This window comes from Zingiber officinale, chromosome 3A (assembly GCF_018446385.1).
Source record: "Zingiber officinale cultivar Zhangliang chromosome 3A, Zo_v1.1, whole genome shotgun sequence".
NCBI lineage: Eukaryota > Viridiplantae > Streptophyta > Magnoliopsida > Zingiberales > Zingiberaceae > Zingiber > Zingiber officinale.
In genome coordinates this window covers 150,778,883-150,793,439 of record NC_055990.1, presented here as the reverse complement: position 1 = coordinate 150,793,439, position 14,557 = coordinate 150,778,883, and positions in this window count along the sequence as shown.

The following is a 14,557-nucleotide window of genomic DNA, read 5'->3' as shown; positions in this document are numbered from 1 at the left end:
AGGAAGTTTTTATTAAATTTTCCTTATTTGCCAAGACCAAGGATTATAAAAGAGGGGGTAGAGAAGGCTTCATGGGGAGTAACTCTATTCTATTTTCTCCCTCTTTTTCTTCCTTGGTGTGGCCGACCATCCTCTCCTCCTCTCTTCTCTTTGATGGCCGAACCTCATCCTTCTTATGGAGATTCATATGGTGGCCGGATCAAGTTTAGAGAAGAAGAAGAAGAAGAATAAGAAGAAGGAGAGAAAGAAAGTTTTGTTTCTAGCATCCCTTTGAGCATGGTGGTGGTGGCCGAACCTCTTCATCCTAGGAGAAGTTTTGATGGCCGAAACTTGTAAGGAAGAAGAAGGTGCTTGGTGATTCTCATCTCGGAAGATCGTTGCCCACACAACGTCCGAGGTTAGAAGAGGAATACGGTAGAAGATCAAGAGGTCTTTGTCTTCAAAAGAAAGGTATAACTAGTAATATTTTTCCGCATCATGCTAGTTTTATTTCTTTGTAAAAATACCAAATACAAGAGGCATGCGATTCTAGTTTTTTGAATTTGTTTTCGATGTTGTGTTCTTTTATTTTTCTTTTCCTTGTGATTTGATTGTTCCTTTTGGTTGACCTAAAGTTATTTAAGGAAATTAAATATTAGCTTTCCTTAAAAGGCTTTGTCTAATCGGTGGTGGTTGCTCCCATATCCAAGAAGGCCATGTGCCTCGCCACGTCAGTACTGGAAGTCAATTTTGGAAATTAATATTTAATAGAATTAATAACCTAGGTGATTTGGATCGAAAGTGTTAAGTTCCGCAGGAGATCCAAGTCTAAACCTAAAAGAACAAATAAATTAAACTTAGGATCAAACGTGTTAAGTTCCGCAGGCGATCCTAGTTTAATTTAAAAGAACACATGGTAGCTAGGAAAAGGTTCAGACCTTTGTACAAAATTTTTGTACAGTGGAACCGATAGGTTTTCCGAGTAGCAACCAACAATTGGTATCAAAGCTAGGGTTTTGCCTCTGTGTATTTGGTATTAGTTTAATTATGCACATGTCATACATAATTTAGGCAGGTTAATAGTAGGATGTGCTAACTTTGTGGATGCAGGATCCAACTATTATGGCTTATAGTTATTATGTGTGTGATTGGACCCTTGAACATGTCAAGGGCATTTTATTGTGTGTGCATGATTGTATTATAAAATACAGCAGGAGCTGTATTTAGTTTTATTAGGATTTTATTTTTTGATCTAGATACATGTACATTCCTTCGAGGAATATAGGATCGAAAAATGTAAAATTCTATATATGTCGTGGATCGAATCTTGCAAGGCGTGGAACCTTTTGAGGATCAGAGGCGCAGCGGAACAAGGAGCAAGATGGATGCGACAACTAGATCCGGTGGCAGCAGCCAGGGTTGGCGACACACGGAGGGCAACAATAGATAAAAGCCATAATAGTTGAAAATTAGTTTTTCTATTTATTGCTTTTTATGCTGTGCTGTGTGTGCTTATTAGTATGCATGTTAAGTAGGCTAGCATAGTCAAAATTCCTCACTTTAAATAACTAAGTGGGAGAGGGATTTATTTTTAAATAAATTCCACGGTCTCCATTACTGGTTTATAAGTGATGCAACAAGCTTGCGCGTTGGCTCTGAGTGCCTTCCTCCATATCGGATGAGCTTGTTTACAGATCACTAGATTAAACTTCCATTTTGGATGACTATAGGAAGTTAATTAAGAGCGTGTGATCTTCCCCATCGGAAGAGGCACAATCTTATTAATGGACTTAGTGTCAAGTAATGGTATACACTTAGGCACGTCTAATAGTATCCTCCCCATCGGAGTCATTGCTATTATTTGTGTGACCGAAGAAAACCAACTATTAATTTATCAAATAAATAGGTTGGCAAGATAATAAAATTAAAAACCCCTCTTACAAATGTTTGATTTTGTATACGTCCACACTATCGTGGCATACAAAATTCACGGTGTTTGAGGTAATTTTATTTGTCATAAAGATTTATTGACAAGATAATTAATGGGTAAACCTCTCCTCTTACAAATGTTTAATTTTGTATACGTCCACACTATCGTGGCATGCAAAATTCACGGTGTTTGAGGTGTTGGTGAATTTAAATAATATTGTTTGAGGAATCAATGTTATTTTAAATTCAAAAGTTTTGACCAAATATTTGATCAAAGAAAGATCAACTATTAATTTTATTCGTCATAAAGTAAAGTTGACGAGATAATAAAATTAATGGATAAAATCTCTTCTTTGATTTTGTATACGTCCACACTATCGTGACATACAAAATTCATGGGGATTTTAAGGAATTGATCTTGACCAAATATTTTTTGTGATTCTTAGGATTTAAAATGTTTGTCAATTCCCTAGTTGTTATACTATAGAAAAGACTTAGTAGTCCCAATTGTAATGATTGGAAATAGGACTTGGACATTAAAGTAGTCTGTCTTCTTAGAACTAAGAACAATATAGGTGTATTTAATTCATTAGTTGAAACATGTTTAGTGGTGTCATCTACCAGAACCTGGAGTGTAGATACAGATGCCATTAATCATGTCTGCAATTCATTGCAGGGTTCCAGGAAACCTGACAACTAAATGAAAATAAAAACACCCGTCCACATGGGCACTACTGCAAAAGTAGCAGCTGTTGCAGTGGGAGAGGTTTATTCTCTAATAAGAATAAAATATGGATTATGAGAAATTATCTTTACATACTAAGTTTAGAAAGAACCTGATTTCAGTTTCTAAACTATTATAGAATAGATATTGTGTCTATTTTGATAACAAAGTTGTTATCAAGAAAATAGGGAAGTTATCTATTCTGGTATGTTGGTTGACAATTTATAATCCAATAACTCCCACGATGCAACAAATGGAAATTAGTAACACATCTTCTAACTTTAAGAGAAAGTAACATTCGGAAATGAACTAATTATATCTTTGGCATCTAAGGCTAGGTTATATTAACTTGAGTAGGATTCATTGGTAGCTGATGAACTTTTGGGTTCATTAGTAATGGAAATCTTTCCAACCTGCGAGTCTTACTTGGAAGGAAAAATAACCAAGAAGCTTTTAAGTCTAAGGGATATGGAGCCAAAGATATGTTAGGATTGGTTCATTCTGATTTGTGAGATCCTATGACTATCCAGGCAAGAGGTAGTATCGAATATTTCGTCTAGAGAACTATTCAAGATACAAATACATTTACTTAATGTGCCGCAAGACTAAGTACTTTGATTAGTTCAAAGAGTACAAGGCTGATGTGGAGAAACGTTAAAGTAAAAGTATCAAGTCACTATGGTAAGATCGTAGTGGCAAGTACCTCTTGGGACAATTTAGGAGTTACTTATCAAAAGTAGGGATTCAATCCCAACTAACTGCACCTGGTACACCCCAACAGAATGGTGTAGTAGAAAGAAGGTATAAGGCTCTTATGGAATAATTAGATCGATGATGAGTTATTACTAAATTTGTTTTAAGGATATACACTGGAAACGGAAGTGAACATAGTACCTTCTAAGTCAGAACTCTCTACTCCCATAGAATTGCAGATTGGGCGTAAGTATAGTCTGAAGCATATTCAGATTTGGGTGGTCTAGCACATGAGAGACACTGATAAAGTTGGACAGGAATTCACTTGTTTGTGGGTTATCCTAGAGAAACGAAAGTAGGTTTATAGTCTTAAAAATCAGAAGGTCATTGTTAGCATCAATGACCAATTTTTAGAAAAGGATTATGTAATAAACCACGTGCCCATAAGTAAATTTGTTCTTAAGGAAATAATAAAGGACATGTCTAATCTAGTACCAACTGTACAAGATGAAATATCACAAGAAACTGCAACACGTATCATAAATGATACATAATTACAGACGGTGTCTCATCGTAGTGGGAGGGTTGTCAAGCAACCTAAGAGATTCATATTTTGGGAGAGTCTTTGGACTTGATCCCAAATAAACATGAGTCTGATCCCGGACATATGATAAATCACTCCAAGATAAAGATGCAGCATCTTGGCAAAGAGCAATGAATACAAAATTAGAATATGTGTAAATCTGGAAGCTTGTAGAACCACCAAATGGTGTAAAAGTCATTGGGTAAAAATAGGTCTACAATAGGAAAAGATGGATAGACAGGAAGGTGGAAACTTTCAAAGCAAGGCTTGATGAAAAAGGAAACTTTTTCACTGGGAGCCATGCTTAAGTCTATCCGGATTCTTTTATCTATTTGGCAAGTGGATGTCAATACAACATTTAATGGAAGTCTTGAAGAAAGCATCCATATAAAGCAACCAGAAGGGTTCATTGCAAAGGGCAAAGAGCATCTTGTGTGCAAGCTCAATCAGTCTATGGACTGAAGCAAAACTTTAAGGTCTTGGAATATCCGGTTTATCAAAATAATCCAGACCTATGGATTTATTTAGTAACTGGATAAGTTTTGTGTATACAAAAAGTATGATGGAAACGTGATGGTATTTCTTGTATTATACGTAGATAACATTTTTGGTAGTTGGAAACAATATCAAAATGTTGTCAGAAGTAAGGGTATGGTTGTCCAAATAATTCGATATGAAAGACTTGGGAGAATGTATATATTCTTGGGATCAAAGTAATAAGGGATCACAAGAAAAGAATATTTTACTTATCCCAAGCTTCATATATCGAAAAAATCCTTGCTCGTTTTAAGCATGCAAAACTCCAAGAAAGGTTTCTTACCTTTTTAACATGGAGTAACTTTATCTAAAAGAGATGTCTCCGTAGACATCAAAGTAGATAGAGGAAATGAAGGCAGTTCTTTATACTTCGGCTGTGGGAAGCCTAATGTATGCTATGCACGAGTTCATAAATCTGTTTTGCCAAGGGCATAGTTAGCAGATATCAAAGTAACCTTAGACAAGAACATTGGACTGTAGTAAAGCATATATTAAAGTACCTTAGAGGCACTAGAGATTATATGCTAGCTTACAAGGCAGTTAATTTTGTCCCTGTGGGTTGCACGGATTTTGACTTCCAATCGGATAGGGACAATAGTAAGTCAACCTCGGGGTTTTGTGTTTACTTTAAGAGGTAAAGTCATAACTATGGAAGAGTGATAAGCATAGGTGTTTTTCTGGACTCCACCATAGAAGCTGAGTATATAGCAAGCCTCTGAGGTAGTCATAAAAGCTGAATGACTTAATAACCTCAAGATAGACTTAGATATGATTTCTGGTTTGTCCAAAGATTATTACACTTTATTGTAATAATAGTGGTGCAGTAGCAAACTCGAAGAAACCATAAGTCTATAAGGCAAGTAAACACAATAGAGCGCAAGTACCACCCAATGCGAGAAATCGTATAAACGAGGAGAAGTTGTTATTGCTTAGATTACATTAGATGATGACCTATAGATCTTTTCACTAAGGCCTTTAAAGCAAGAGCTTTTGATGGACATGTTGAAGAGTTGGGAATCAGATGTATGGCAGCAGATATAGCAGCTTAGTCTTTTAGTATAAGTGGGAGATTGTTAGGATGCATACTAAAAGCCTAGCTTTTGGTATAAACATTTATCTAGAAATAAGAATCACACTGGTCAAATGTCTACATTTATGATAAATGTAATTGTTCAATTAATTTATATTATAGATAACATGGTGTGTGGTGTCACACACAGAAGATCATGGTATCGGTTCCTTATAAATTATAAACAATAGCTCACGACCAAGATGGAAAGGAACAAACCATTGGAAGGTCGTAGTGTAATTAGGTATTAGTTTATCTTAACTATATAATTACACTAGTATACTTAGAGTGTATTGAGTAGGACCATTTGAGGTCGTTTCTTTTATACTGATTTTATAAAGGAACAAAGACCTTAGTTATTATGGAAGTGTGTGCTCTTAATGTTAGGATGTATACTAAAAGCCTAGCTTTTGGTATAAAACATTTATCTAGAAATAAGAATCACATTGGTCAAATGTCTACATTTATGATAAATATAGTTGTTCAATTAATTTATATTGTAGATAACATGGTGTGTGGTGTCACACACAGAAGATCATATTATCAGTACCTTATAAATTATAAACAGTAGCTCACGACCATGATGGAAAGGAACAAACCATTGGAAGGTCGTAGTGTAATTAGGTGTTAGTTTATCTTAACTATATAATTACACTAGTACACTAAGAGTGTATTGAGTAGGACCATTAGAGGTCGTTTCTTTTATACTGACTTTATAAAGAAACAAAGATCTCAGTTATTATGGAAGTGTGTGCTCTTGATCCTAATATAATAACAAGCACATATATTTGATATTTATTTCTTTAATTTATCAATGGGTGAGATTTAGTTCGATAAATCAATAAGCCCGATAAGTTGGGAAATGATATCATTTATAGTGTGTGTTGTTGATTATAGAAGGAAACTGTGTCCTAGTAATCTAGGTTGAGAATGTCCCCAAGAGGAGCTCATAAGGATTGTCATGTTAAACCCTGCAGGTGGACTTAGTCCGACATGACGATGAAGTTGAGTGGTACTACTCTTGGAGCTAGATATTAATTAAGTGAGTTGTCAGTAACTTACTTAATTAGTGGACATTTGTTATCTTAAACACAGGAGACACACTCATAATAAGAAGGAGCCCAAAATGTAATTTGGGATTGGTGCGGTAGTTCAATAATAGTTCTTTAGTGGAATGAATTATTATTGATGAAATTAAGTTGTGTGTTCGGGGCGAACACGGGATGCTTAATTTCATCGGGAGACCAAAACCAATTCCTCCTCTCGGTCCCTATCGTAGCCTCTAGTATATAGAGATTTATACCCACCGCATACCCACCTTCTTACCCATCCAATGGGGCCGGCCAAGCTAGCTTGGAACCCAAGCTAGGGCCGGCCAAAACCAAGTGGATGAGCCATGTAGGTGGCCGGCCAAAGCTTGGGTCCCAAGCTTAGGTGGCCGACCACTAGAATATTAAAAGGATTTTTATTAAAATTATTTCTTATGTGGATATCATGATTTTTAAAGAGAGTTTAAAAATTAAAATTTCCTTTTATAGCTTTCTACAAAAGATTAAGAGAAGAGATTAATCTCTTTCCTTATTTGTAGTTTAAAAGGATGGTTTTAATTTTTGGTAAAAGCTTTCCTTATTTGTAAATCATCTACATGTTTAAAAGAGAGTTTAAAATTTGAAATCTTTCCTTATTTGTTGATTAAAGGAGGATTTTAAATTTTAAGAAAACTTTCCTTTTTAACCATGTTCATGATTTAAAAGAGAGTTTAAAATTAAATATTCTCTTTTATAAGTTTCTACAAAAGATTAAGAAAAGATTTGATATTTTTCCTTATTTGTAGATTAAAAGAGATTTTAATTTATAGAGATAACTTTCTTTTTATCCACATGTTTAAAAGAAAGATTTTAATTTATTAAATTTCCTTTTTATAAACCAATCATGAAGGGAAAAATTATTGGAAATTTTTTTTATAAATTTCCGGAAGCAAATAAGGAAGTTTTAATTTTTGTTTAAAATTTTATTTGCTTGGAGAATTTATGTGGTGGCCGGCCATTACAAATTGAAAATAAAAATTGTTTTTAATTAAATAAATTTTCCTTTTCAATGGCAAAAGAATTAAGGAAGTTTTTATTAAATTTTCCTTATTTGCTAAGATCAAGGATCATAAAAGAGGGTGTAGAGGAGGCTTCAAATAGGAAGGACTCTATTCTATTTTTCTCCCTCTTTTCCTTGGTGTGGTGGCCGGCCCTTCCCTTTCTCTTCTCTCCTCTTGTTGTGGCCGAAATCTACCATCTCTTGGAGCTTGGAGGATGTGGCCGGATCAAGGAAGGAGAAGAAGGAGAGAAAGCATGCATCCCTTGGAGCTTGGTTGGTGGAAAATTCTTCATCCTTTGGAAGTTCTTGTGCTTGGCCGAAACTTGAAGGAAGAAGGAAGAAGGTGCCTAGGTGGTTCTCATCTCGGAAGATCGTTGCCCACACAACATCCGAGGTTAGAAGAGGAATACGGTAGAAGATCAAGAGGTCTTTCTAAAAGGTATAACTAGTATTTTTTCTTTCCGCATCATACTAGTTATTTTTGGAAATAATACTAAATACAAGAGTCATACGATTCTAGTGTTTCGAATTCGTTTTTGATATAGTGTTCTTTTGTTTTTCTTTTCCTTGTGATTTGATTGTTCTTTTCGATTGACCTAAAGTTATTTTAGGAAATTAAATATTAGCTTTCCTTAAAAGGTTTTGTCTAGTCGGTGGTGGTTGCTCCCATATCCAAGAAGGTCATGTGCCTCGCCACGTCAGTACTGGGAACTAATTTTGGAAATTAATATTTAATGGAATTAATAACTTAGGTGATTTGGATCAAACGTGTTAAGTTCCGCAGGAGATCCAAGTCAAAACCTAAAAGAACAAATAGATTAAGTTTTGGATCAAACGTGTTAAGTTCCGCAGGCGATCCAAAATTTAATTTAAAAGAACACATGGTAGCTAGGAAAAGGTTCAGACCTTTGTACAAAATTTTTGTACAGTGGAACCTCTAGGTTTTCCGAGTAGCAACCAACACTTAATCCTAATATAATAACAAGCACATATATTTGATATTTATTTCTTTAATTTATCAATGGGTGAGATTTAGTTCGATAAATCAATAAGCCCGATAAGTTGAGAAATGATATCACTTATAGTGTGTGTTGTTGATTATAGAAGGAAACTGTGTCCTAGTGATCTAGGTTGAGAATGTCCCCAAGAGGAGCTCATAAGGATTGTCATGTTAAACCCTGCAGGTGGACTTAGTCCGACATGACGATGAAGTTGAGTGGTACTACTCTTGGAGCTAGATAATAATTAAGTAAGTTGTCAGTAACTTACTTAATTAGTGGACATTTGTTATCTTAAACACAGGGAGACTAACACACTCATAATAAGAAGGAGCCCAAAATGTAATTTGGGATTGATGCGGTAGTTCAATAATAGTTCTCTAGTGGAATGAATTATTATTGATAAAATTAAGTTGTGTGTTCGGGGCGAACACGGGATGCTTAATTTTACCGGGAGACCAAAACCAATTCCTCCTCTCGGTCCCTATCGTAGCCTCTTAATTATAGAGTTCTATACCCACCTATACCCACCTTCTTACCCATTCCATAGGGGCCGACCAAGCTAGCTTAGAGACCAAGCTAGGGCCGGCCAAAGTTTGGTTCATGGGTGCTTCAAGGTGGCCGGCCCTAGCTTGGGTTCAAGCTTGGTGTGGCCGGCCCAAATTTAAATAAAAGGATTTTTATTTTTAAAATTTTTCTTATGTGGATAACATGATTTAAAAGAGAGTTTAAAAATTTAAATCTTTTCTTTTATAAGATTCTACAAAAGATTAAGAGAAGAGCTAAATCTCTTTCCTTATTTGTAAATTAAAAGGTTGATTTTAATTTTGGTAAAAACTTTCCTATTAATCATGTTTATTATTTAAAAGAAAGTTTAAAAATTAAAAAATTTCTTTTATTAGTTTCTACAAAAGATTAAGAAAAGATTTAATATCTTTCCTTATTTGTAGATTAAAAGAGTTTTTAATTTTTAGAGATAACTTTCTTTTTATCCACATGTTAAAAGAAAGATTTTAATTTATAAAATTTCCTTTTTATTAACCAATCATGAAGGGAAAAATTATTGGAGAAATTTTTTATAAATTTCCGAAAGCAAATAAGGAAGTTTTAATTTGTGTTTAAAATTTTATTTGCTTGGAAATTTTATGGTGTGGCCAGCCATTGCAAATTGAAAAGAAAAATTATTTTTTAATTAAATAAATTTTCCTTTTCAATGGAAAAAGAATTAAGGAAGTTTTTATTAAATTTTCCTTATTTGCCAAGACCAAGGATTATAAAAGAGGGGTTAGAGAAGGCTTCATGGGGAGTAACTCTATTCTATTTTCTCCCTCTTTTTCTTCCTTGGTGTGGCCGGCCATCCTCTCCTCCTCTCTTCTCTTTGATGGCCGAACCTCATCCTTCTTGTGGAGATTCATATGGTGGCCGGATCAAGTTTAGAGAAGAAGAAGAAGAAGAAGAAGAAGAAGAAGGAGAGAAAGAAAGTTTTGTTTCTAGCATCCCTTGGAGCATGATGGTGGTGGCCGAACCTCTTCATCCTAGGAGAAGTTTTGATGGCCGAAACTTGTAAGGAAGAAGAAGGTGCTTGGTGGTTCTCATCTCAGAAGATCGTTGCCCACACAACGTCCGAGGTTAGAAGAGGAATACGGTAGAAGATCAAGAGGTCTTTGTCTTCAAAAGAAAGGTATAACTAGTAATATTTTTCCGCATCATGCTAGTTTTATTTCTTTGTAAAAATACCAAATACAAGAGACATGCGATTCTAGTTTTTCGAATTTATTTTCGATGTTGTGTTCTTTTGTTTTTCTTTTCCTTGTGATTTGATTGTTCATTTTGGTTGACCTAAAGTTATTTAAGGAAATTAAATATTAGCTTTCCTCAAAAGGCTTTGTCTAGTCGGTGGTGGTTGCTCCCATATCCAAGAAGGCCATGTGCCTTGCCACGTGAGTACTGCAAGCTAATTTTGGAAATTAATATTTAATAGAATTATTAACCTAGGTGATTTGGATCGAAAGTGTTAAGTTCCGCAGGAGATCCAAGTCTAAACCTAAAAGAACAAATAAATTAAACTTAGGATCAAACATGTTAAGTTCCACAGGCGATCCAAGTTTAATTTAAAAGAACACATGGTAGCTAGGAAAAGGTTCAGACCTTTGTACAAAATTTTTGTACAGTGGAACCGATAGGTTTTCCGAGTAGCAACCAACACGACACTTGTACAAAATTTTTGTACAATGGAATCGGTACGATCCTCCTAGGATCAACCAACAATTGGTATCAGAGCTAGGGTTTGCCTCTGTGTGTTTTGGTTTCCAAATTAATTATGCACATGTCATACATAATTTAGGCAGGATAATAGTAGGATGTGCTAACTCTGTGGTTGCAGGCTCCAACTATTATGACATATAGATATTGTGTGTGATTGGACCCTTGGACATGTCAAGGGCATTTTATTGTGTGTGCATGATTGTAATATCAAATACAGCAGGAGCTGTATTAGTTTTAGAAATTTTTTTTGTTCGATCTAGAATACATGTACATTCCTTTGTGGAATATAGGATCAATATATGTAAAATTCTATATTTGTCGCGGATCATATCCTTGCAAGGCGTGGTGCTATTGGAGGACCAGAGGCGCAGCAGAAAAAGGAAGCTCGTTGGACCCGACAGCATGATCCCTAGGGATGGCAGCACACGGAGAACAGTGATGGAAGAAGCCATAATAGTTGAAAAATTAATTTCAATATTTATTGCTTTTATTTACTGTGATGTGTGTGTATATATGTTTACATAGTTAAAATTCCTCACCTTAAATAACTAAGTGGGAGAGAGATTTTTAGATAAATTCCACGGTCTCTATTACTGGTTTGTAAGTGATGCAACAAACTTGCGTGTTGGCTCTGAGTGCCTCCCTCCCCATCGGATGAGTTTGTTTGCAGATCACTAGATCAAATTTCCATTTTGGATGGTTATAGGAAATTAATTAAGAGCGTGTGATCTTCCCCATAGGAAGGGGCATAATCTTATTTAATGGACTAAGTATCAAGTAATGGTATACACTTAGGCACATTTAATAATATCCTCCCCATCAGAGTCACTGCTATTATTTGTGTGATCGAAGGAAAACCAACTATTAATTTGTCATAAAGATAGGTTGACAAGATAATAAAATTAAAACCCCCTTTTACAAATGTTGAGATTTTATATACGTCCACATTATCGTGGCATACAAAATTCACAGTATTTGAGGAAATTTTATTTGTCAGGTTGACAAGATAATAAAATTAATGGGTAAAACTCCTCTTATAAATGTTTGAATTTGTATACGTCCACACTATCGTGGCATACAATATTCACGGTGTTTGAGGTAATTTTATTTGTCATAAAGATAGGTTGACAAGGTTATTAATGGGTATAACCCTCCTCTTACAAATGTTCAATTTTGTATACGTCTACACTATCGTGGCATGTAAAATTCACGGTGTTTGAGTTGTTGGTGAATTTAAATGATATTGTTTTGAGGAATCAATATTATTTTAAATTCAAAGCTTTGACCAAATATTTGATTAGAGATAAACCAACTATTAATTTTATTTGTCATAAAGTTAAGTTGACGAGATAATAAAATTAATGGATAAAATCTCCTCTTTGATCTTGTATACGTCCACACTATCGTGACATGCAAAATTCATGGGGATTTTTAAGGAGTTGGTCTTGACCAAATATTTTTGTGATTATTAGGATTTAAAATGTTGGTCAATCCCCTAGCTGTTATACTATAGGATAGACTTAGTGGTCCAAATTATAATAATTTGAAATAAGACTTGGACATTAAGGTGGGCTGTCTTCTTAGAACTAAGAATAATAAAGGTGTATTTTATTCATTAGTTATTACATGTTTAGTGGAGTTATCTACCGATACCTGGTGTGTAGATACGGGAACCACTGATCATGTCTGCAATTTATTGTAGGGGTTCCAGGAAACCCGAAAATTATATGAAAAAAAAATCACCGTCTACATGAGCATTACTGCAAAAGTAGCAGCTGTTGCAGTGGGAGATGGTTATCCATCGATAGGAATAAAACATGGATTTTTTGAGAAATTGTCTTTACGTACCAAGTTTAGAAAGAACTAGTTTTCAGTTTCTAAACTATTTAAAGAACTTGATATTCTGTCTCTTTTAAAATAACAAAGTTGTTATCAAGAAAAAGAGGGAAGTTATCTGTTCTGGTACGTTGGTTGGCAATTTAAAAAACTAATAACTCCCACAATGCAACAAATGGAAATTAATAACATATCTTCTAACTTTAATAAGAGAAAGCAACCTTCAATAAGACTCATGTTACGCTTATATTTTATTGGATGATTTCCCTTCGTTTGTTTCGACTACTCGATCTCTTTGTCGTGTTGATTGATTGTGTAGAAATTGCCAACCTCGTAGAGCGAATACCTTAGATCATACACCCGAGGGGCCCTAGTGACAGGGGTAACCCGTTCACGGACATCTAGGGTACTTTCTTGAAAGGAGAGGTGACTCCTCCATAAGGAAGTAAGAGACCAAACTAAGCTTCTTAATTCTATCCTTGATAACATCAATAAGAGTCATGTCCTTGTGATCTACCGAGGCACCCTAGTGACAGGGGTTAACCGTAACATGATTTCATAGGGATCGTCTTTGTTTGGTGCTCAAGAATAGTTGCTTTAGCTTTCGGCGAATGCATGCTAATGGACAATGAGTATAGGATAGTATGAGACACATCAATACCACCACAATGAAATCAAACTCCTAGAACTCTTCATTAACCAGGTTGATTTCTTCTCGTCGCTAGTTCTCATTTCCCGCTTTCTAATCTCTTTTCTTAGATTACTTACAAACATCGATAGTGTAGCTAATCCTAAGTGTGTCATCACTAGTGCTTATAACTAGTCCTTGTGGGTTTGACAATCTTTTATATTACTGGCGACGAATCCGTGCACTTGCGGAATCGTAACAAGTTTTTGGCGCCGTTGCCGGGGGCTGCGTCTATAACATTAGTGATAGTCGTACTAGATTAGCCTAGACTTTATTTTCTTTTTCTTTATCTTTCCTTTAGTTTGCATTTAGAGATAAATAATTTTATTCTTGTTTTTCTTTACTTTCTGCATTTTTATTAAAAACACAAAAAAAATATTATTTCATTCTTTCTTCTTTACTATAGTTCATATTTTTATTTTTGCATGCGAAGAGCTAATCTTTCAGGACAGCTCCTACCATTTGATCCAGAGATTGATAGGACTTTCCTGAGGAGAAGAAACTTACAGACGACATTTCAAACAACACAAGAATCTTCAGAGATGACTAATAAATTACTGAAGGATTATGCAGCACCTTATGCATGACGGGTTCGGTCTAGTATCACTCGGCCGCCAATCGAAGCTAACAACTTTGAGATCAAGCCTGTAGTAATTCACATGGTTCAACAGAATCAATTCAGAGGAGGACCGCATGATGATCCAAACCACCACTTGGAGCTTTTCTACGAGATCTGCGGCACCATGAAAGTGAGCGGAGTCCCTCCAGAATCAGTAAGGTTATTGCTATTCGGATTCTCCCTAAAAGACAGAGCCAAGCAGTGACTAAATTCCCTTCCAGCAAATAGCATTACATCCTGGGAGCAGTGTGAGCAGAAATTCCTAGACAAATTCTATCCACCAAGCAAAACTGCTCACATGAGGAATCTGATTGCAAGCTTCAAGCAGGTAGATTCAGAATCATTATTTGAAGCCTAGGACAGATTCAAGAGTATGTTGAGACAGTGCTCCCATCATAGCCTTGAGAAATGGTTGGTTCTACACACCTTCTACAATGGAATCAACTATCACATGAAGGTATCCCTCGATTCTGTAGCAGGAGGAGCATTGATGAACAAGAGCCTTGATGAAGCAAAGAGATCATAGAGAATGTGGCACAGAATCACCAT